The following is a 25,173-nucleotide window of genomic DNA, read 5'->3' as shown; positions in this document are numbered from 1 at the left end:
CATGTCCTGGCTATTGTAAATCGTGCTGCTGTGAACATTAGGGTACATGTGTCTTTTAGAACTGTGGTTTTCTCAGGGTATATGCTCAGTAATGAGATTGCTGGGTCATATGGTAGATGTATTCCTAGTTTGTTAAAGGATCTCCATACTGGCTGTATCAGTTTACATCCCCACGAACAGTGTGAACTGTGCAAATTTAATTTAAATAGAGGATAGTTTTGATGTATAAGTATGCCTCAATAATGTTGTTTAGAGAGAGAAAAATGGAAGGGGACAGAGTGTGTGCTAACACTAAGGTGCTATCAGTGACCACCTCTTGCTAGCTTGGTGGAATATTATTTTCTTATTTAGGTCTCTCTATTTTTTTCCTTGTTTTCATCTGAATATGCCTTTTTATTGTTGAAAAAAAAAAAAAAAACACTCAGGGGAAAAACTACCATCGCCTACACCCCCCCCAACCCCTTTCAGAATCAACAGATGTTTATGATGGAGCTCTCCTACCCTCATCTCCATTCCCACTGGGATGCAATTAGACCAGCGTGCAAGGGCACCTTTGTGAATGCACTAATCGTATCCACGAGGATGTTGAAGGCCCTACTCTTAGCAAACATATTCTTCTCCTCCTCTAATACCTAGATGAAACATTTTCACCTTTCGAAAGCTTATTTTCCAGCTTCCAATTTCCTGGGGCCATGGCCTCCAGCACTTATATGAGGTGTGCCGTCATGCTTCAGGCTGGAGAAAAATCATGCCTTCGCGGTGTAAGGTCAAGACTGTGCACCTGTTCGAATCCTCGAGAGCCCCAAGAGAAATAGCCCTGCCAAGGTTTTCTAGACATCACAGATTTCTTGTGTTAGAATTGCTGGCAGTGTCTGGCACAATATTTTAAAGCCGTTCTGCAGGTGAAGGCCCTTTCTCAGAAGGAGACTATTTTTCTACCTGTGTTGGGAAAATGTCACACAACACACTAGATCCTCACCCCATTACATTACAGAGAGGAGTCACACATCACTGATATGGGTCAGACTCAGCCCATTGTATTGTAGCAAATAATAACAAGTATTAGCACGGAGCTCTTAAACTGGCTGCCAGAGACTGTGTGAAACAGTTTTTTTATTTTTATTTTTTTATTTTTTTTTTAATTTTATTTTATTTTTAAACTTTACATAATTGTATTAGTTTTGCCAAATATCAAAATGAATCCGCCACAGGTATACATGTGTTCCCCATCCTGAACCCTCCTCCCTCCTCCCTCCCCATTCCATCCCTCTGGGTCGTCCCAGTGCACCAGCCCCAAGCATCCGGTATCGTGCATCGAACCTGGACTGGCAACTCGTTTCATACGTGATATTTTACATGTTTCAATGCCATTCTCCCAAATCTTCCCACCCTCTCCCTCTCTCTCAGAGTCCATAAGACTGTTCTATACATCAGTGTCTCTTTTGCTGTCTCGAAACAGTTTTTTTAAACTTTTTATTTCGTATGGGGGTACAACGGATTTACAATGTTCTGATAGGTTCAGGTGAACAGCAGAGAGACCCAGCCATATATATACATGTATCCATTCTCCCCCCAAACGCCCCTCCCATCCAGGCTGCCACATCGAGCAGAGTTCCCTGTGCTACACAGTAGGTCCTTGTTGGTTATCTAATTTAAATAGAGCATGTCCATCCCAAATGAAGCATGGTAGATATATTATTTCAGTGAACCCTCACTAAAGCACTGTTAATTATTATCTATAATTTCCTATAGAGGAAATGGGGGTCAAAGAGAAGAAATAAGTCAGTTAGTGAGGTGCAGAGTCAAGGCACGTCTGTCTTATTTTGAATTTGGGACAGACAAGACACAAAGTGGCCTGAAACTAGGGGACCAGATGGAAAATATTCACTTGGCCAATAAATTTGTTCATAGAGAAAAATCCGAACGAACTTTTTGGCCAACCCAATATACACCACTCATTCATCTGGAGCTTGGGGTAGGTGCATACTGCAGGCACAAGTAGGAGATGTATACAGCTGGCTTCAGTCACAGTAAAGACCACCCCAGCAGATTCTAGTATAGATGAACAACGATGAATAAGCCACCACAGTCTCCTCCACCCAAGTGATGTTAAAAATCTCCTCTGCAAGGCACATACAACCCTTCTGAAAATATATAGGAGCAACTCCCCAGCTGTCAGAAAAACACTGATTTAACTCGTGTTACCTTAAATTGATTCGGGCTCAGTTTGTCTCATCAGGCCATTTGGGGATGTTTGATAAAAATTCATACCTGTTGTTCAATACCAAGAATTAATACATTTCCTGCATATGAATTTGTGTCTGCTGACATGATTTAATTGCTACCCCAGTGAGATGATTTTCTTTCTGATTAAAGACCATCCTTGGATGAGCTTGCAGACAGTGTGACCAGATGGATGGAGCTTCTCAGAGGAAAGCGGGTCTGCAAAGTGTCCTGTTGAAAGGAAGTTTGGGGACATGAGTGAGAATGAAGGCTCAATTTTGAGTGGTGGATATCCTGAGAGCTGGCCCCCACCTGTCCATGTATCCTGGGAAGGGGAGGGGGGCAGGCGCCTGCCCTCTCCCACATTTTTTGTCATCTCTCTCCCTCTGCAGGAGCAGACAAATGGACCATGGCGGTGTGTTAGACGTTAGAAGGATTTTTCTCTTTGGATTTCTGCTTCTCACTCTTGTGTACAGGAAGGATAAATAATGTCAGAACATAATAAAAATGCTTTCAGTCCCCTGAAGCTAGGAAAGCATTTTAATGTAGTGAGTGATGTTGCAAAACCTTCTTTATCAAGAAACATGAAGGAAAAGCTTTTCAAATACCAGCTGCATACAAACAGGCCTGCAATGTTCAAGACACCTCCCCAGAGATGGTCAGGAAGGGGCTTGCTCAGAAAACAGTGCCCTCATCCCATCCTGTAGGTGAGGATTCAGGTTGATGGGGCATCAAGCTTTTCAAGAACTGGCTCTCACCCCCTCTTCAGCCTCTTGATGCCAATTTTACCCTCTAAGCAGGCTAATGAAATTTCTGGTCCCCAAACATGCTCTACAGCTTCCTGTTTATGAGCTTTGTGTCCATGGGGTTCTCCCTGCCTCGTGTTCCTTTGTCCTCTTCTGATTTATACTCATGCTTCGAGACCCATTTCCCGTGTTCTCCCTGGAAGAAATTCATTCTGTAAGTCCTCAGCCACAGAGCGGTGTCCTCTTTATATGCACCCATAATCTCCTTGCATTTTCTTCTGACAAATGCTCTATATCAATATGTCAATATATCTATGTCTGTCTTTGTATCTGAATCTAATCTACACTTCTCTCCCTCTCCATGAGTAGTGTGTGTGTCAGTCACTCAGTCATGTCCAACTCTTTGTGACCCCATTAACTGTAGTCTGCTAGGGTTCTCCGTCCATGGAATTCTCCAGACAAGAATACCAGAGTGGGCAGCCATTCCCTTCTCCAGCAATCCTGGTCCAGGGATTGAACTCAGGTCTCCTGCATTGCAGACAGATTCTTTACCATCTGAACCACTAGGGAAGCCCTTCCTTATGTGGGGACAAGGCCAATTCATATACGTAAGAAAAGATGGGGATTTTAACCTAAAGTTATACCTTATACTTTCCCAAGAGAAAAACCACTCTGGTCAAGAAAGTTGCAAAAAAAATTGAAATTGATTGGTAGTAGAATGATGGTTGACAGGCATCGGGGGCTGGAGGAAATGTGGGGGTAAAGGTCAAAGGATGCACCCTCTCAGTTATAAGATGAATAAGTTCGGGAGACCTAAGGTACTGCACGGTGCCCACATTTAATAATGATATATTGGATACTTGAAATTTGAAAAGGGAGTAGATCTGAAACATTCTCCCTCCCACTCCCCAACACACACACGCAGAACAGTAACTTTGTGAGGTGATGGCCAGCTTAGTTCGCCTGACTGTGGCAGTCATTTGATGATGCATACTTACATCATGTCATCATGTTGTATACTTTACCTAAGTGCAATTTTTATTCGTCAGACATCCCTCAATAAAGCTGGAAAAATTACGTGAAAAATTTAATTGAAGTTGATTTTAACCCTAACTGTGGAGTTCTGAAGCCTAGGGCAGCAGCATTTCTGAAATCAGGAAACCAGTTAGAAATCTAGATATCCGATACCTTCGCTGATACTGGTGACAGGAGCATCAGAGCCCCCCCAACTCCCCCATTGATGTGGGGTCTCGTCCTTCTGTCCTTTAATGTTTAAATAAAAATCATATCCAACTCCCCATCCTATACAAGTTAGGGAACTCGGTCTTCAACCTTCTCTATTTCAAGGGACTCAGAGATGGAGTATTATGCTTTTAAAAATTACTCTTGAAAATTTCTCCTCTAAGCCACATGTGCGTGTGTCTAAGTGGCTTCAGTCATGCCCGACTCTTTGCGACCCTATAGACTGTAGCCTGCCAGGTTCCTCCATCCATGGCATTCTCCAGGCATGAATACTGGAGTGGGTTGCCATTTCCTCTTCCAGGGGATCTTCCCAACCCAGGGATTTGAAGCTGAGTCTCTTATGTCCCCTGCATTGGCAGGAGGGTTCTTTACCATTAGTGCCTCTTGGGAAGCCCATCTAAGCCACATATTTCCCACTAAATATGAATTCCCAACTCTTTAAATTATCCCACCATGGCTGTTTTCAGTGGGTGAAATGGTAAAATGGGAAGAGAATGGGTTGAAAGGTCAACATATTGACTGCAAGACAAGGCAATTAGATGAGGTGCAGGCTCATGAAACTGAACTAGAAGTCAAGCAACAAAATGGAAAATGGAGCTAATGATGGTCTAATTGTCCCTCCCCTGTAATGTGGTTATAAAGATTAAATGAATCAATATATGTGAAATGTTTAGAACAGGCTTTGGGCATAGCAGGCACTGAATGCATATTATCTATTGTTGTTGTAAGTCAGTGCCAAGGGTGTGTTGGGTGTGGGAGAACTCAAGATGGAAAAACAGGAGATAATGGAGTTCTATTTACTATTTCAGTGTTTAAACTTAGCCTAAAGTGCTATTGATGAAGTGACTCCTGTATAATGAGAATAATAAATACTAAAAAGATAATGAGCTTAGAACATCCCTAAAAAAAAAAAAGCCAATTGTTTACTCAATTATGGTAAATTGCTTATGTAGTTCCCACAGATTGTGAATTAAGTCTCCTTTGTCAAGCAAAATGCCATATAGGTATGTGTGCTTATATTTTTCTTACAATTGTTGAAGATAATGATAGGGATATAAAACTTCTTGAATTAAAACTGTATTTCTGGACTAAGTGAAGCATACTTATGCAAAGTCCTACCTCATGACTTGAAACACAATAGGAACTTGATACAGTAAATCTCCTCCATTCGAACCGTCACGTTGCAAACTTTGAAACGATTCGAAAGCGTGTTCCATCAGCATCAGGTATGAGTGAGACTGCAGCTTGTCCTCCGTCTCCTATTGCTGACGATCCTTCAGCTGTACCATCTCCCACCACCCCTCCCTCCTCCAGTCAGTAATTCTTCTTGCCTATTCAGTCCATGCCAGCCCCCGGATGCCAGCTGTTGGACTGAATTACTGTACTTTTTAAGGTACTATACTGTAAGATTAAAAATGTTTTATTTTTTGTGTTTGCTTTTTATGTATTATTTTGTCTGAAAAGTGTCATAAATCTATCCCAAAATAGTACCATATAGCCCCTTGTGTTAGTTGGATACCAAGCTAACTTTGTTGTTATGAACAATTTGAACATGCTTTCTCAGAATGAAACTGGTTCATATGTAGGGGACTTACCGTACCTATTTTTTTTTTTTCTTTTGATGTATTTCAGCTGTGAATCTTCTACACCTTGACTTTCCTTGCAGTGCACTAGCTGATGGTCTTGGGGTAGACAAGATTTCTTAGGATACAAAAAGTATGAAATGAACCAGAAGTGAAAAACAATTTGTGTTTTCTCAAGTCCTCCAGGTGACCCCAGTGAACACTACAATGAAAGCCTGTATTCTGGGACGGTGATACTGGAAATCATCTATTATGGAGCTGAAGAAGTAATCAGCACTGGAAACAACAGAAATAGGAGGGGCTTTTAACATTGGTAAGTTTCATCAGTGACTGCTGTCATCCAAATCCTAAACTGGGTATAACCAGGAAGGGAATGTAAGATACCAACCATGAGATGCTATGACCCAGACATGTTTATGAAACTAATTCTGTTGTTATTCCAACTTATGAAACCAACACCACTCATTGTAAAAAGAACTTAAAAGTATATATTTCAAATACATTTCACATTTATTCCTTTATTTTGTAACTTGCCTTTTCATTCTCTTGTGCATTTAGTCACTCAGTTGTGTCTGACTTTTTGTGACCCCATGGACTGTAGCCCGCCAGGTTCCTCTGTCCATGGGATTTTCCAGGCAAAAATACTGGAGAGGGTTGCCATTTCCTCCCCAGGAGAGCTTCCTGACTCAGGGACCAAATCTGCATCTCTTGTGTCTCCTGCATTGACAGGTGGGCTCTTTACCACTGAGCCACCACCTGGGAAGCCCTTCATTCATTCTCTTAAGTATCTATTAAAGAGCAACAAGATTTGAATTTTGATAAAGCCCAATTTCTCATTGTTTTTCACTTAAGGTGCAGCTTTTGAGTTCTAAGAAATCTTGTCTACCCCAATACCATAAAAAATAATCCTATCTTCTAGAAAGTTCAAAATGCTAGCTTTTAGCTTCTGATGTATGATCTACTTTTAGTTAATTTCTATACAGTGTGAAGTTGGTCTCTTTTCATATAAATATCCAGTTGTTCCAGTAACATTTATTGAAAATATTATCCATTCTCACACTGAATTACTTCAGCACAATGGTTGAAAATCAATTGATATGCACTATATTTATGGATGCTCTATTGGGTTCCATTGACCTATATAGTCATCTTCATACCAGTTTCCATTCTATTTTTATTTCTATTCAATTCCTTGATTATTGTACCTTACTCTGATCTTCATTTTCTAAATCATTTAGGTTATTCTAGTTTCTTTGAATTTCCACATATATTTTAGAATCAACTTGTCAATTTCTATGGGGAAAAAAAAAAAAAACCCATGGGGCTGAATCTATAGATTCAAATCCCTTTAAATTTGTTGAGACTTATTTTGTGGTCCAACTTTTCTGGGGCAAGTATTGGAAAACCTTAGTTTAACTCAGCTTTATTCCTAAATCATGGTCTTTCTGCACCTTCATGGAATGCCTCAGATAATCACCAAGGATCCTCCATTTTTTCTGATTAAAACTTGACCATCTCCCAATACTGTCTGATCTCTGGTAATTGTTCTGCTTACAATTTTCTTGTTCTTTGAACAGTCTTTCATAATGTCCCTATGTTGCCTCATGTGAAGCAAAGGGATCCTTATGTAGATCTCAGGCATTTGTTTTCAGCACAAATCACTTCTTTTTCCTCTTCTTTTTTTCTTTTTTTTTTTTTTTTTTTGGAGTTACTTATCTCTTTCTTTTTTTTTTTTTTTTTTTTTTTTTTTAATTTTATTTTATTTTTAAACTTTACATAACTGTATTAGATTTGCCAAATATCAAAATGAATCCGCCACAGGTACACATGTGTTCCCCATCCTGAACCCTCCTCCCTCCTCCCTCCCCATTCCATCCCTCTGGGTCGTCCCAGTGCACCAGCCCCAAGCATCCAGTATCGTGCATCGAACCTGGACTGGCAACTCATTTCATACATGATATTTACATGTTTCAATGCCATTCTCCCAAATCTTCCCACCCTCTCCCTCTCCCACAGAGTCCATAAGACTGTTCTATACATCTGTGTCTCTTTTGCTGTCTCGTACACAGGGTTATTGTTACCATCTTTCTAAATTCCATATATATGCGTTAGTATACTGTATTGGTGTTTTTCTTTCTGGCTTACTTCACTCTGTATAATAGGCTCCAGTTTCTTCCACCTCATTAGAACTGATTCAAATGTATTCTTTTTAATGGCTGAATAATACTCCATTGTGTATATGTACCACAGCTTTCTTATCCATTCATCTGCTGATGGACATCTAGGTTGCTTCCATGTCCTGGCTATTATAAACAGTGCTGCGATGAACATTGGGGTACTCGTGTCTCTTTCCCTTCTGGTTTTCTCAGTGTGTATGCCCAGCAGTGGGATTGCTGGATCATAAGGCATGTCTATTTCCAGTTTTTTAAGGAATCTCCACACTGTTCTCCATAGTGGCTGCACTAGTTTGCATTCCCACCAACAGTGGAAGAGGGTTCCCTTTTCTCCACACCCTCTCCAGCATTTATTACTTGTAGACTTTTGGATTGCAGCCATTCTGACTGGTGTGAAATGGTACCTCATAGTGGTTTTGATTTGCATTTCTCTGATAATGAGTGATGTTGAGCATCTTTTCATGTGTTTGTTAGCCATCTTTATGTCTTCCTTGGAGAAATGTCTATTTAGTTCTTTGGCCCATTTTTTGATTGGGTCATTTATTTTTCTGGAGTTGAGCTGTAGGAGTTGCTTGTATATTCTCGAGATTAGTTGTTTGTCAGTTGCTTCATTTGCTATTATCTTCTCCCATTCTGAAGGCTGTCTTTTCACCTTGCCAATAGTTTCCTTTGATGTGCAGAAGCTTTTAAGGTTAATTAGGTCCCATTTGTTTATTTTTGCTTTTATTTCCAATATTCTGGGAGGTGGGTCATAGAGGATCCTGCTGTGATGTATGTCAGAGAGTGTTTTGCCTATGTTGTCCTCTAGGAGTTTTATAGTTTCTGGTCTTACGTTTAGATCTTTAATCCATTTTGAGTTTATTTTTGTGTATGGTGTTAGAAAGTGTTCTAGTTTCATTCTTTTACAAGTGGTTGACCAGAGTTCCCAGCACCACTTGTTAAAGAGATTGTCTTTAATCCATTGTATATTCTTGCCTCCTTTGTCGAAGATAAGGTGTCCATATGTGCGTGGATTTATCTCTGGGCTTTCTATTTTGTTCCATTGATCTATATTTCTGTCTTTGTGCCAGTACCATACTGTCTTGATGACTGTGGCTTTGTAGTAGAGCCTGAAGTCAGGTAGGTTGATTCCTCCAGTTCCATTCTTCTTTCTCAAGATCGCTTTGGCTATTCGAGGTTTTTTGTTTTTCCATACAAATTGTGAAATTATTTGTTCTAGCTCTGTGAAGAATGCTGTTGGTAGCTTGATAGGGATTGCATTGAATCTATAGATTGCTTTGGGTAGTATACTCATTTTCACTACATTGATTCTTCCAATCCATGAACATGGTATATTTCTCCATCTGTTAGTGTCCTCTTTGATTTCTTTCACCAGTGTTTTATAGTTTTCTATATATAGGTCTTTAGATTCTTTAGGTAGATATATTCCTAAGTATTTTATTCTTTCCATTGCAATGGTGAATGGAATTGTTTCCTTAATTTCTCTTTCTGTTTTCTCATTATTAGTGTATAGGAATGCAAGGGATTTCTGTGTGTTGATAAGAGGATAAAAAGATTTTACTTCATACTTCCAGCAATTTAATTTGGGGGGGGGAATCCGCTTTAGAATAGGCTTCTACTTCTAATATCGAAATATATTTATGTTTTATCATTTTTATAAATTTATATTAAGATATACAATATGATGTTTTGATATACATGTATATTATAAAATAATTATATTATCATTATTACTAGGGATATATATTTGATCTTTGTCCCTGGCACAGACCTCCAAAAACCCTTGGAATTTCCTGAGTGATAAGAGTTCATGACAAACCCCTTTCAACCACATCTGAGTTTATGTTATTGAAGAGATAGCCGGGGCTTCCCTGGTGGCTCAGCTGTTAAAGAACCCGCTTGGCAATGCAGGAGATACAGGAGACGTGGTTTTGATCCCTGGCTTGGGAAGATCCCCTGGAGAAGGGAATGGCAACCCACTCCAGTCAGTATTCTTGCCTGGGAAATCCCTTGGACAGAGGGACCATGGAGTCAAAAAGGGTCAGACATGACTGAGTGTATGCATACGAGCACACACACACACATACACACACACCCCTAAGGATGGGGGCTGGTTGCCAGGGAAACCAACAATGTGATTAGAGGGTTGGACATTTCAGTCCCACTCGATTGACCTCCAAGGAGGAGGGGACTAGAGGTTGCATTGATCACCAATGGCTGATGACTATTATATCAATGGAATGAAGTCTCTATAAAAAAAATCAGGACAGGGTTTGGGGAGCTGCCAGGTTGGCGAATATGTGGAGACTGGGGCAGAGTGTTAACTTTTCTTTATATCTCGCCCTCTGCAACTCTGCCATCTGGACTTTCCTGAGTTATAACCTTTTGTAATAAACCAGGAATCCAGTAAGTAAAATGTTTCTCTGCATGTTGTGAGCTGAGCTAGCAAAGTAACGAAACCTAAGCTGGGGACAGTTGTTGTTGTCAGCCTTAGATAGTATCACCAATACAGTGGACATTAATTGAGCAAACTCCGGAAGATAGTGGAAAATAGGGGAAGCCTGGTGTGCTGCAGTCCATGGGGTCACAAAGAGTCAGACACGACTTCATGACTGAACAGCAACAACGACAACAAGGAGGGGACAATTGGAATCTCCCATCTGTGGGTCAGAAGCCCAAGTGACAACCGAGACTTGGGATGGGCCTGGGAGGGGTGCAGTCTTTTAAGACTTTGTCATCCAATGCAATCGCTGGGTAGACAGAGTCAGAGTTGAGTTAAATTGTAGGACGTCCAACTGCTGTTGAAGAATCGCCTGGTACTGTGGTGGGGGAAGGGCTTCCCGGATGGTTCAGCAGTAAAGAATCTGCCTGCCAGGGCAGGAGCCGCAAGAGATGCAGGTTTGATCCCTGGGTCGGAAAGATCCCCTGGAGGAAGGCATGGCAACCCCCTCCAGTATTCTTGCCTGGAGAATCCCATGGACAGAGGAGCCTGGTGGGCTACAGTCCATGGGGTTGCAGAGTCTGACAGACGCACCATAGTGCGGGTGGAAACCTCACACGTTGTAATTGAGTACAGAATCCTTACAAAGACATACCCTCAATATTTCAATTCTGCTTAGTCTATAAAAATGAGAGTGAAAATGCCTTAAGGACATTAGAAGAGGCTGCTCTAAATCTCAGAAAAGCCTAGAAAAAGAGGCGTGGCATTCCAAACTTCACCCCGCCCTCCTTCCAGCTGCCGCGGAGAAGCAGAGGCACTCTCTCCATCTTTTTTCTTCTGTCTGAGTGGAGTTTTGGCAGAAGTGCCTCCAGTTTGTTTGTTTTTTAGATTTGCTGTCTTGCCTGAGTAAGCATTAAACAGAAGGCAACCTCTCTCTCAAGGTGAAAAATTACTTTTAAATTTTCTACTTAGGAAACCGCATCTTGGTGCCTTCGTTGGAGAGGAACATGAAGGCTGACCTCAGGGGATCCGCAGGAAGCCCAGACAGATACAGGCAGGGGCTGTCTGCAGACAAACCATCTCTCCTGTTTCCACCCGCCTCTCCAACTTACCCTGTTTTTGTCTTTTTTTTTTTTTTTTTCTTTTCCTTGAAGGTCTAAATGCCTTTGAAAGCCTCTGGATAAACATATATCCACCGCTATACCAATTTGCACGGTTCTTTCCTATTGATTTAGCTTGTAATTTATTTCTTTATTTCTGACAGATTTCACTTACATTCCCAGGTAAGGGCGAAGTGCTGAAGCTAGAAAACTGTAATTAAATAATCGGGTGACTGGCAGGCTGGGAGAGGCTCTGAAGCTGCTCTTCGTGGGTCATCCAAAAGAAGGCAGAGACAGGAGTGGCAAGTGATGGGAAAGCCATGTGCTTGTAGGCATGGGTAGGCTTTATTTTTGTAAATAAGAATCAAAGCGGGTTTTCATGCTGAATTACGGCAGTTCCTTCAAAGTGCCATGAAATGGTATATTATTACCCATTGCATGCCTGATTCCCTCAGCCGGGAGCCGGGGAGGGAAAGGGCCCACTGTGTTATCCACTGCCAGCTCTTTAATGAGATGATGAGATGTGCAAACTGCATAGTGTGCAATATTTTTCTTCCCGACTCAATCTATAATAAGTCGATAGCCCGCTGAAACCCAGGGTTTGGTGCATTTTTCCAATTTACTTGCTGTCGATGACTCTGAAAGTGCTGATCCCATCAAACCGCCCCTCTCCCACACAGATTTCAATAACTTGGGAAAAGAAATTCCATTAGCCTGCGATGGTGCTTTAAACAAACAGCGTGGTTTCCCTCTTCATCCACTTTACCTCTGATCGGCTTGTCTTCTCATCAGGAATTATAACAGTGTGTGAAGCCACCTTCCCCAGGAATGCTGTGAGAGCGCATTTATTTACTCATGAAACAGTGGGTGAATAATAGATGACGGTGGCTATTTATGAAGCACACGAGCCATGCTATTTAAAAAATAAAAAAGCAAACACAAAACACGATAGATGAATGGATTGCTTCAGATACTCCAAGTCAAGGAGGGGGCCAACTTTTCCCATAAAAGAGCAGGTAGTAAATATTCCATGTTTTACAGGGCCACAAATATGTTTATTGCATAGTCTTTTTTGTTTGTTTGTTTGTTTGCTCTTATTGTTGGTGGTTTTGCTCTTTTTACAATCTTTTAAACACGAGGGAAAAAAATATTCTTACTTAGCTCAAGGGCTTTGAAAAGAGCCCTGCTCCAAATGATGTTTGTTTGGAAGATGAGCCCCCAAATTAGTTTTCAGGATGGTGTAAAAAGCACTTGAGTGTCATTGAGAAATCTCACAGTTTGGGAAGAGTCAGCTCTGAGTTTCCCCTCTGCTGTGACTGCTCCTAGTTGGGTCTTCTTGGACTACTGCTTGATTTCTCTGAGCCACAATTTTTCTCATCTGAAAAAAGGGAATAATACCTAACTTATAAAGGCAGAGGGCCTCCTGAGTGGTAAATAATCCACCTAGCAATGGAGGAGAGGCAAGAGACATAGCTTTGATCCTTGGGTTGGGAAGATCCCCTGGAGGAGGGCATGGCAACCCACTCCAGTATTCTTGCCTGGGAAATCCCATGGACGGAGGAGCCTGGTGGGCTACAGTCCATGGGATTGCAAGAGTCGAACACGATTGAGCGACTAAGCACAGCACAGCATGTATATATATGTACCATATGTATATATGCTTGAATACTTACATGTAAGAATATGAGGCCATATATTTCCCTCTGGATATCATTTTAACTTCATCCTTCACCTTTTGATATCCCATATTTTAATTATAATTCAGTTCCAAACATTTTGAAAACATCCAATATGTTTCTGTGAATCATGGGTTATCTAGAAGCAGTTTTAAAAATTTCTTTCTATATTAGTTATCCTTGGTAACACTTTTCTAACTTAATTCTATTATAGTCAAAAAAATGTGATCCATATAAAACCAATTATTTGGAACTTGGTGATGCTTGCTTTATTAATGTCAGCCAGCCTCTGCAGCTGAAGGTGCATGCTATCTTCTGCAGGAGGGCTAACGTGTTTTTCTTCCCATAAACTATCCAGCTTTACCCCATTTGAAGCACAAGTGCATAGTTCTTTGGTCCTAAATGTTTCATGTTCCAGGAAAGAGTACTTACTGTCCAGGTGCTTTATGTATTAATATACCCATTAAATCAAAAGCCTGTTAGGAATCTAAGACTCATGACTATTACTGTCTTAGACCTTCATCTTAGATTAACACAAAGCTGGCTACCCTGGGGTTCAGTGGGAAAGAAACTGCCTATCATTGTAGAAAACGCAGGTTTGATCCCTGAGTCAGGAGAAAGAAATGGTAACTGACTCCAACATTCTTGCCTGGGAAATCCCAGGGATGGACAAGCCTGGTGGGCTACAGTCTATGGTGTTACAAAGAGTTGGACTCTGCTGAACCACACCCCACTCCCCCCCACCAACACACACACCCTTATCTTCCTTGTTTTGTATCGATGGCTCATCACACAGTTAAGGGTGAAAAGCAGGTGCTCAACAACTATTTGCCCTGATCCTTTTTCATGTGTTATTTTGATAGATTGATTTCTTTTGGCCGTCTCTATTAGAAGGTGGATGTTTTGAGGTCAGGAGTGTCCGTACCTCCGTGCTGTCACAGACACAACAGATGCTTAGTCGATGTTGGTAGAAATAAAGAAGGGTGACAGAGGCTTTCGTTTTTTTTCCTGATAAGGAAAAAAAAAAAACAACACATTGATTTAGGAAAAAAACAGAGAGATTGACACTTCAGATGACTTTGTAGATAGTAAGACACGTTATGTTAGAATACTCCTAAAATCCCCTTTTACTGAATTTCTTTACATAAAGACATCAATGAGCCATTCTCAGGTTTGATTTACCTGAGAACTGCCAGGTGGTACGGGGATGAGGAGGGGGCTTCTGGGAAGATCCCATACCCTTTGGCATGCCTCTCAGATATGCCAGTATCTGATGGCCTAGCAAAGAAATGTTTTAGTCCTCAAAAAAATGGAATAAAGCATTTTACCCCCTATTGAAACTTAACCATCTTAAACTAATGATCAATAAATCTGATTAAACAAGATTAGAGGACTCCAAGTACTGAAAATCCCATGACGAGCATGGAGCTCTCTCTGCCCATCCAGCTGTTGTCACAGTGAAGGATTCATCCAGCATTAAGCCTCATCCTTTCACAATTCAAGCTTTTTTTTTTCCAACTTTTTATTTTATATTGGAGTATAGCCGGTTAACAATGTTGTGACAGTTTCAGGTGGACAGCCAAGGGACTCAGCCAGGCATATACATGTATCCACGCTCCCCCAAACGCGCCGCTCATCCAGGCTGCCACATAACTTTGAGCAGAGTTCCCAGTGCTATACAGCAGGTCCTTGTTGGTTATCCATTTTAAATATAGCAATGTGCATATGTCCATCCCAAACTCCCTAACTATCCCTTCCCTCCATCCTTCCACCCAGCAACCATAAGCACAATTCAGAGCTGTCTTATTGGGAATGATAAAGGGCAGAAGGAAACCCATGTGTTCTGCATGTATCTGCACCTTAGTGAGATGAAATGAATAGAGGATTGGGGGGTGAGATCACCCTGAATTTATCATGTTTCTCATTTGAGTTTTTAATGTTTATTTCTTTGGCTGGGTCTTAGTTGCAACACTCAGGATCTTTTAGTTATAGCACACGGATCTAGTTCCCAGACCAGGGATCCAACCCAGGTCCCCTGCACTGGGAATGCAGCATCTTAGACACTAGGCCACAGAGGAAGTCCCCCTCATTTGAATTTTTAAAAATAATAATGATTATATATATATATATATATATAACTTTCAATTTAGTCTAAATATCTTCATGTGGTAGCTATCGTCATCAGCCCTAGTTGGTAAATGAAAAAAAAACTGAATCTAGATGTTAAGTGACTTGCCAATGGGTATGTTGTTGTTGTTATTCAGTCGCTAAGTTGTGTCCAACTCTTTGCAACCCCATGGACCACAACACAGCAGACTTCTCTGTCCTTCACTCTCTTCCAGAGTTAGCTCAGATTCATGTGCATTGAGTCAGTGATGCCATCCAGCCATCTCATCTTCTGTTTCCCCCTTCTTCTTTTGCCTTCAATCTTTCCAAGCATCAGTCTTTTTCAGTGAGTAGGCTCTTGGCATCAGGTGGCCAAAGTATTGGAGCTTCAGCTTCAGTCACTTACTACGCATATTCAGGGTTGATTTCCTTTAGGACTGGCTAGTTTGATCTCCAAGGGACTCTCAAAAGTCTTCTCTGGCACCGCAATTTGAAAGCATCAGTTCTTCAGCATTCAGCGTTCTTTACGGTCCAACTCGCACGTCCTTACATGACTACTGGAAAAACCATAGCTTTGACTAGATGGGACAATGGATACAGTAGCTAATAAACAGTACTGTTATCCCTACAATTTTAGTCACTCTGATGCAACATTCTGGCTAGAGAAGCATCTCTTGGCTCTTGAATGAAGGGGGGCGGGGTGTTGCTCTTTCCTTGAAAATCAGGTAGATTCTGTAGCTGAAGATACTGTCCTAAGTGGCATGGCTAATGTGTTTCTTCTCCCCATGAAATTTTGGGTTTTGCTGCACTTGGAACACAACACATTTTGTGTTGGACTGAGCTACTTCTCTTCATTTTATTGGTTTATTGGGATACTGTATTCCAAGGCCAAATTTGCCTGTTACTCCAGGTGTTTCTTGACTTCCTACTTTTGCATTCCAGTCCCCTATAATGAAAAGGACATCTTTTTTGAGTGTTAGTTCCAAAAGGTCTTGTAGGTCTTCATAGAACCGTTCAACTTCAGCTTCTTTAGCATTACTGGTTGGGGCATAGACTTGGATTACTGTGATATTGAATGGTTTGCCTTGGAAACAAACAGAGATCATTCTGTCATTTTTGAGATTGCATCCAAGTACTGCATTTCAGACTCTTGTTGACCATGATGGCTACTCCATTTCTTCTAAGGTATTCCTGCCCACAGTAGTAAATATACTGGTCATCTGAGTTAAATTCACCCATTCCAGGCCATTTTAGTTTGCTGATTCCTAGAATGTCGACGTTCACTCTTGCCATCTCCTATTTGACCACTTCCAATTTGCCTTGATTCATGGACCTAACATTCCAGGTTCCTATGCAATATAGCTCTTTACAGCATCGGACCTTACTTCTATCACCAGTCACATCCGCAACTGGGTATTGTTTTTGCTTTGGCTCCATTGCTTCATTCTTTCTGGAGTTATTTCTCCACTGATCTCCAGTAGCATATTGGGCACCTCTTGACCTGGGGAGTTCCTCTTTCAGTATCCTATCATTTTGCCTTTTCATACTGTTCATGGGGTTCTCAAGGCAAGAATACTGAAGTGGTTTGCCATTCTCTTCTCCAGTGGACCACATTCTGTCAGACCTCTCCACCATGACTCAGGAGAAATATCAACCTCAGATATGCAGATGACACCACCCTTCTAGCAGAAAGTGAAGAGGAACTAAAAAGCCTCTTGATGAGAGTGAAAGAGGACAGTGAAAAAGTTGGCTTAAAGCTCAACATTCAGAAAATAAAGATCATGGCATCTGGTCCCATCACTTCATGGGAAATAGATGCAGAAACAGTGGAAACAGTGTCAGACTTTATTTTTTTGGGCTCCAAAATCACTGCAGATGATGACTGCAGCCATGAAATTAAAATACGCTTACTCCTTGGAAGGAAAGTTATGACCAACCTAGGTAGCATATTCAAAAGCAGAGACATTACTTTGCCAACAAAGGTCCATCTAGTCAAGGCTATGGTTTTTCCAGTGGTCATGTATGGATGCGAGGGTTGGACTGTGAAGAAAGCTGAGCACTGAAGAATTGATGCTTTTGAACTGTGGTGTTGGAGAAGACTCTTGAGAGTCCCTTGGACTGCAAGGAGATCCAACCAGTCCATTCTGAAGGAGATCAGCCCTGGGATTTCTTTGGAAGGAATGATGCTAAAGCTGAAACTCCAGTACTTTGGCCACCTCATGTCAAGAGTTGACTCATTGGAAAAGACTCTGATGCTGGGAGGGATTGGGGGCAGGAGGAGAAGAGGACGACAGAGGATGAGATGGTTAGATGGCATCACTGACTTGATGAACATGAGTTTGAGTGAACTCCGGGAGTTGGTGATGGATAGGGAGGCCTGGCGTGCTGCGATTCATGGGATCGCAAAGAGTTGGACACAACTGAGCGACTGAACTGAACCAAACTGGGATACTGTCCTGGGATCTTGTGTGTCTCCTCTCTTCTTACAGAACAATGTACCCATGGACTTGTAGACTGGCAGGGCATTTGGGGATCATCAAGCACACAGGTCTTAAGTCGTGGCTGCCCAGTGGTTTACTCAAATGCAGAGTAGGAGTCAGTCCATTGTTGGAGAACACAAGGATCAATCCAGGTGAAAACCATGAATCTACTCCACACAAATCCCATTTTAAATATGTGTTCAGGGAGATCAGAGGGCGGGGAGTTATTTTCTCAAGGTCATTTTGTTTCTGCTGGCTAATACCAGAATCAGGACTGACACTCCAAGTCTGAATTTATGCTTTGAGTATACATTCTCAATTCAACATCCTCTGTCAATGGTGCATCCCACTAAAAGCTGAATTTTTCAACTTCTAAAGAGAAAAGCACAGTAAAAGTAGTTGCTACTAACTTTGCTTCTGGATTTGTCTCTGTGATGTGAAGGTTTGTTTTTCAGTGTTTAGAAGTAGGGGGATAAAGAAGAAAGTTTGAAGTTTTCCTGAGAGGTTTAAGCCTCTTTGTAAGAGGTTTTCTGAAAGAACCTTGATTATTGGGTGAGAAAAAGGAGTTAGAGAAAGCAAGATTCAAGGTGGAAAAGTAGGTGGCTCAGGCCAATCTAGGGCCTGATTCTTTTCACACTTTGTTATAATCTGTGAGGTGGATAAGTGTGTGTGTGTTCGTGTACGTGTGCGCACGTGTGTGTGCACACCTGCCACTGATTAGATAACAACAACAAAATCACAGAACAAAGCTGTTTGGCCAAGAGAAGCACATTTCTATGTTGACTTTTCAAAGTGCAAAATGAGACATGAAAATGACATTTAGAACAGAGCCATGTTGGGCTGGACAGACAAATATGGAAAGAAGTCAGCACCAACACCCAGCTAAGCGTCACCACGGGAGAGAACGGATATGGGCAGCTCACCCCTCTTCTCTTCCCCAGTTCAAGGTGGGAGCGTGTTTACTAAATGACAAGTAATTTGACAACAAGGAAGTTTAGTTGCCAAGACATTTAACGGGTCCCGAAATGTCATATTGATTTGAACCTTGCTCTAAATGGCACATTATGTTGTTAGAGGAGAAAATTAAAAATCAAAACATGGGCAAGATATTTAATTAAGAGCAATCATTTGCATAAAAATGCTGCAATGAGTGGATTGCAGGCCGTGGTAGCTGTTTCTTCACTGACTTCCTGGAAGCCTGCTGCCGAGCTACACTCATGTTCAATGGAAGCCTCTTGCCTCGTTTAAGGTTACAGGTCTAACTGCTTAAATGTCAGGTGGGGTGAGGGCTTCCAGGTACAATTCAAATCCATAAAAGAAGTTACTGGAGGGTCACACAACAATGGTTAAAAGAGACTCAGGAGTCAGAGACAACTGGCTTGATTTCTTAGTCTAAATCTGGTCAAGTTCTTAACCTTCCCTTAGCTGTAAAATAAAACCAATATTAGCTTCCTTTTAAAAAAAAAATTTTTTTTAATTTTATTAGAGTATAGTTGCTTTACAATGCTGTGTTAGTTTCTGCTGTACAGCAAAGTGAATCAATCATATGTATACATATATCCCCCCTTCCTTGGATTTCCTTCCCATTTAAGTCACTGCAGAGCTTGAGAAGAAGTTTCTGTGCTTTACAGTAGGTTTTCATTAGTTATCTATTTTACACATAGTAGAGTATATACATCGATCCCAATCTCCCAATTCATCCCACCTCCCTTTTCCTCCTCGGTATCCATAAACCTATTCTCTACATCTGTATCTCTATTTCTGCCTTGCAAATAAGTCCATCTATACCACTTTTCTACATCCCTTAAAGAATTGCTTGAATGAATGTCATTTTAAACTGTTATTAATGGTAGACTCAATCACTGATGACTGTTCAGTTCAGTCCAGTTGCTCAGTCCTGTCCAACTCTTTGTGACCCCATGAACTGCAGCACGCCAAGCTTCCCTGTCCATCACCAACTCCCGGAGTCTACCCAAACCCATGTCCATTGAGTCAGTGATGCCATCCAACCATCTCATCCTCTGTCGTCCCCTTCTCCTCCTGCCCTCAATCTGCCCAAAAGACCCCAGAATCAGGGTCTTTTCAAATGAGTCAGCTCTTCGCATCAGGTGGCCAAAGTATTGGAGTTTCAGCTTCAAAATCAGTCTTTCCAAAGAACACTCAGGGCTGATCTCCTTCAGAATGGACTGGTTGGATCTCCTTGCAGTCCAAGGGACTCTCAAGAGTCTTCTCCAACACCACAGTTCAAAAGCATTACTTCTTCGGTGCTCAGCTTTCCTTATAGTCCAATTCTCATATCCATACATGACCACTAGAAAAACCATAGCCTTGACTAGACAGACCTTTGCTGACAAAGTAATATCTCTGCTTTTTAATATGCTGTCTAAATTGGTCATAACTTTCCTTCCAAGGAGTAAGCATCTTTTAATTTCATGGCTGCAATCACCATCTGCAGTGATTTTGGAGCCCCCCAAAATAAAGTCAGCCACTGTTTCCACTGTTTCCCCATCTATTTGCCATGAAGTGATGGGACCAGATGCCATGATCTTAGTTTTCTGAATGTTGAGCTTTAAGCCAACTTTTTCACTCTCCTCTTTCACTTTCATCAAGAGGCTCTTTAGTTCTTCTTCACTTTCTGCCATAAGGGTGGTGTCATCTGCATATCTGAGGTTATTGATATTTCTCCCGGCAATCTTCATTCTAGCTTGTGCCTCTTCCAACCCAGCATTTCTCATGATGTACTCTGCATAGAAGTTAAATAAGCAGGGTGACAATATACAGCCTTGACGTACTCCTTTTCCTATTTGGAACCAGTCTTTTGTTCCATGTCCAGTTCTAACTGTTGCTTCCTGACCTGCATACACATTTCTCAAGAGGCAGGTCAGGTGGTCTGGTATTCCGATCTCTTTCAGAATTTTCCACAGTTTATTGTGATCCACACAGTCAAAGGCTTTGGCATAGTCAATAAAGCAGAAATAGATGTTTTTCTGGAACTCTCCTACTTTTTCAATGCCTTTTCTAAAACCAGCTTGAACATCTGGAAGCTCAGTTCATGATGACTGTTAGTCCTGTCAATAGTAGTAGTGAAAGTGAAAGTAGCTAGTTGTGTCCGACTCTTTGCGGCCCCATGGACTATACAGTCCATAGAATTTTCCAGACCATAATACTGGAGTGGGTTGCTCTCCCTTCTCCAGGGATCTCCCAACCCAGAGATGGAACCCAGGTCTCCTGCATTGCAGGCGGATTCTATACCAGTTGAGCCACAAGGGAAGCCCCAGTAGTAGTAGTAAACAACATTTAAAAATAACATTTCTGTTAAGTCTTATATTTTGTAATCTATTTTGTGATACAACTTAACAGCTATAAACTCATGTATCAAATTCCTTCACTAATGTTGGTCCAACATTGGATGCTTTGAATCTCTTTGAGTCTCTGTCTTGGCCTCTCCTTACCTAGAGTCCTCTGTGTTGACAAAGAGACTGACTCATCATTCTTTTCCTTGGAGTCTAAACTCAGGTGGATACACCAGAGCCTGCCCTGTGTGATGTTCTTGGAGGTTGTGTTCCGTATCCCTGTTAATAAACACATTTGGGAGGTTAAGTAACTGGACCCTTGGAAAAGACTAAGAGAAAGCTTGAAGTTGAGATTGTTCCTGATGTAGGGAGAAACACCGCTGGTCTCTGGGACTTAATCTTGAGAGCGGGGTCTTTATTTTGACTTCTCCCAGGAAGCGCTCTTTTGCTCTGTGTATTTATACAGCAGATCCATGTGTTTGAGAATAAATATACTAGAGGGAGGCTGAACAGAACTGCGAAATCTCTACATTTCTTCCACTCCAAAGATCCCTTGGTTCCTGACCAGTGAAAAATCCTGGAGAGGCGATTCATGCCACTTGTGAGTGATGTTACAAAAAGATGCAGTGAACCAGCCCCTCCCCATCATCTGTCCCTTGCTCTGGTTTTCTTATTTTCTATACATTTTCTGTAACAGCCTTGGCCATTGGCTTTCTTTGGTGAACTCTTTCTAATAAAGAAGCCAGGCCTGTAATCTGTGATAAACAGAGATAAGCAAAGCCATGGGGAGACAGGAAGCTGAGTGAAAGTTTCACTCACTGGCTACCTGAGTCACTTTCTCCTCCTGCAATCCAGGTTCTTTAAATCTCAGCAAAAGGGCAAATGACTGCGTTGACATGCCAGACACATGGGAGAATCTGGTAGGTTACTTCGTGAATGGAGTGAATTCTGCACAGGACAGAAAATCGGGGCTGTTTTTGCAATTAATCTATCATAGGCACCAGTCCAGCTCTGAGTAACTTGAAAGCTGTCACACACCTTTCCCTCATTTTAGGTTCTACTGCAAATTTGGATTACTGATGACCAACCTGGTCTGCTTATCTGAATGCTTATCTGAATGCTTAACAGAATTCCCCATCTGGTTTAGTTCTAAGTGCTGAGCTAGTGCATACATGGAGCAAGATAGCACAGGTTTGCTGCTGTGACTTGCCAGAGGATAGGACTACACCCTAGGTAGGCAGGAGACTGGCTGCATTGGGAGAGAAGAGCTTTAGCAAAAAAGCCCCAGTTTCCAGGTAATGAGAGATTCTTGACAAGTAACTAGAGCCATGCAGACATAATAGAATTTCAATGAGATAAATTCCACTTTCTGCCCAAGTTTAGCCACTCAGGGAAGAAACAATTACCTTGTGAAAATGCAGCACTCTCCCTATATTATCCGTTCATTAAAATATTCAAATGAAGGTAACAACACTGTTATAAGCTCATTTATAAAGAAAAATAACATTAATGCGTTTAACGCTAATGCATTTACCTTAGAGCACTTCCCAGAGATGGTAAAATGTGAAGTTTATAAAATGTTCAGTGATGTTGAACTTGAATTGCAACCTAATGCTTGAATTGCTACATTTAACATTAAAAGCATGTTATTAATCTTCAATTTAGGGGAGAATAATTTTCACTCACTGTGCAGGAAAGAAAAAAAGCAGTTATGATGGGATTTCATTCAGATCAAATTTGCTTTAATTGCAATTCTATTAAATTAGAAATAGACATTTTATCCTGATATGGTTCTTTGATGTCTTTAGTTTTAATGCTAATAAAAGCATTATCACCACAGGTGTGAGTTGCATTATGTACAATAATTAGGACTTAAATTAAAGATGTGTCAAGCTACCCAAAAGTAATTTGGAAAATGAATGCAAAATAAATAAATCAGGTGAAACTTTGGGTGCAGTTTAGTTCTCTACATTTTTGCCAACATCAGTTTCTCATTATTGCATTTTTTCTTTTTTTAAAGAACAGCTGTAATACCACTAAGAATAATACCTTCAAGACATGGTTAAACAAAGTACTGTAGAGCAATTGAGTGGAACATTTTGCCAACAAAGAAAGGCAGTGTAGAAGAATATTTAATAAAATGATGAAATGCAAACAATGCATAGTAAGTGATGAAAAGCCATAAATTAGTATGTGTTGTATACCATATCTATAAGATATGCATAGAAAAGTCTGGGAGGAAATACAACCGAATGTTAATTAGTTATTATTAATTTTTAAGTGTGGGATTATAGGAGATTCTTTTCTAAATGTTTTGATTAGTGATTTTTTAAATAATTAGCAAATATTATTTTGCATTATGGGAGAATCATAAAAGAACAAAATTTATTCAGTGTGATGAGCTTGCCATAATCAAATATTGTGTCATATTCCTTTGTCAGATCTAAACACTGAGATGATTTTAGGAAGACAGCACCTGCTAGGGAGATAAATGTATGAATGAATGAATGAATATATGAATTAATGAAGAGTTGGAATTTATTATGTGGCTTATAAGAAGGTGGCCAGAAATTATGGTTTTGTCTTTTTTTTTTTTTCCTGTGAAGAACTCTTTTCAGAATCTAAATCTCTTCATTTTACTGAAATATATTAAAGAAAGGATGGTCAGCATGACCTGATTACCCTCCTTTTCTGGATAAAATTTGGGGACAGAGTCAGAAGATATGGACCTAGCCTCAGCACCTCTGGTAAGAGATGGCAGTGTCTTTCTGTTTATACAGAAATAAATTCACCTTGAACTTCCCTGGTGGTCCAGTGAGTAGTTAAGAGTCCGCCTGCCAATGCAGGGGACACAGGTTCAATCCCTGCTCCAGGAAGAGGCCACATGCCCTGGAGCGGCCAAGCCCATGCACCACAACTCCTGAGCTCATGCGCCTGGAGCCCATGCTCTGCAACAAGAGAAGCCACTGCAATGAGAAGCCTACGCACTGCAAATATAGCAAGCCCACAAGCAGCAACAAAGCCCCAGAGCCACCAAAAAGAAATAAATAGCTTGTAAAGTGAAAACAAAGAAAGAAGATATTAAAGAAGAAGTAAATTGACCCCGTTATGGCAATGCAACATTGGACTTCTGGATTTCTTTTTTTTTGCTAATCTTTGTTAAATATTTTATTACTGTGTGCACCCTCTGTATGTTAGGGAATGGACCATATGCTGTCAGGAAGACAAAGATAAATGAAGACAAGTTTCCTGCCCTCAGGGTGGTGTGGAATAGGGAGAAAAGGGAACAGGCTTTGAAATCCAACATTCTTCAGGTCCACTCCAAGTGCCCCCAGCCACTGGCTGAGTAGCAAGTAGCTTACCATCCCTTGGCTCCCATATCTTCATCTAAAATCAGAAAAGTAATAACACTTTGCTGGGTTTTCTAAAAAATTAAACCAGATATTTAAATTACTTTAAAAATCAGCTGGCACATAGTAAGCACTTGTATAAAAGGTAGCCATCCTCATAAAAGATAAAAATACACAATAAAATACAGCAAAATACAAAGTAAAGACCTCCCTGGTGGTCCAGAGGTTAAGAATCCACCTGCTAATGCAAGGGACACATGTTTGAACCCTGATATGGGAAGATTTCATGTGCCATAGGGCAACTAAGCCCATCAATTCAGTTCAGTCGCTTAGTCCTGTCCAACTCTTTGGGACCCCATGAACTGCAGCAGGCCAGGCTTCCCTGTCCATCACCAACTCCTGGAGCTTGCTCACACTTATGTCCATCGAGTCGGTGATGCTGTCCAACCATCTCATCCTCTGTCATACCCTCCTCATGCCTTCAGTCTTTCCCAGCATCAAGGTCTTTTCCAATGAGTCAGTTCTTCACATCAGCCAAAGTATTGGAGCTTCAGCTTCAGCATTGCTCCTTCCAATGAATATTCAAGACTGATTTCCTTTAGGATTAACTGGTTTGATCTCCTTGCTGTCCAACGGACTCTCAAGAGTCTTCTGCAACACCACAGTTCAAAAGCATCAATTCTTCGGTGCTCAGCTTTCTTTATGGTCCAACTCTCACATATATACATGACTATTGGAAAAACCATAGCTTTGTCTAGAT

General features: G+C 41.0%; 1 long non-coding RNA gene across 4 annotated transcripts in view; it reads left to right on the top strand.

Annotated features, from left to right (window-relative positions):
• Window positions 1–25,173, top strand: part of LOC129637299 (uncharacterized) — a 59,722-nt gene that overhangs the window by 14,301 nt on the left and 20,248 nt on the right. For 2 of the 4 annotated variants that reach the window (XR_008707421.1, XR_008707424.1), the window contains exon 2: window positions 5,973–6,107. This is a non-coding gene — a long non-coding RNA (uncharacterized LOC129637299). Of the gene's footprint in view, window positions 1–5,972; window positions 6,108–11,380; window positions 11,946–23,669; window positions 23,811–25,173 lie in introns of those variants that run through there. The other 2 variants (XR_008707422.1, XR_008707423.1) reach the window with 2 other exon arrangements.

Source organism: Bubalus kerabau, chromosome 23 (genome assembly GCF_029407905.1).
Source record: "Bubalus kerabau isolate K-KA32 ecotype Philippines breed swamp buffalo chromosome 23, PCC_UOA_SB_1v2, whole genome shotgun sequence".
NCBI classification, from domain to species: domain Eukaryota; kingdom Metazoa; phylum Chordata; class Mammalia; order Artiodactyla; family Bovidae; genus Bubalus; species Bubalus kerabau.
This window is presented reverse-complemented; position numbering and strand designations above follow the sequence as displayed.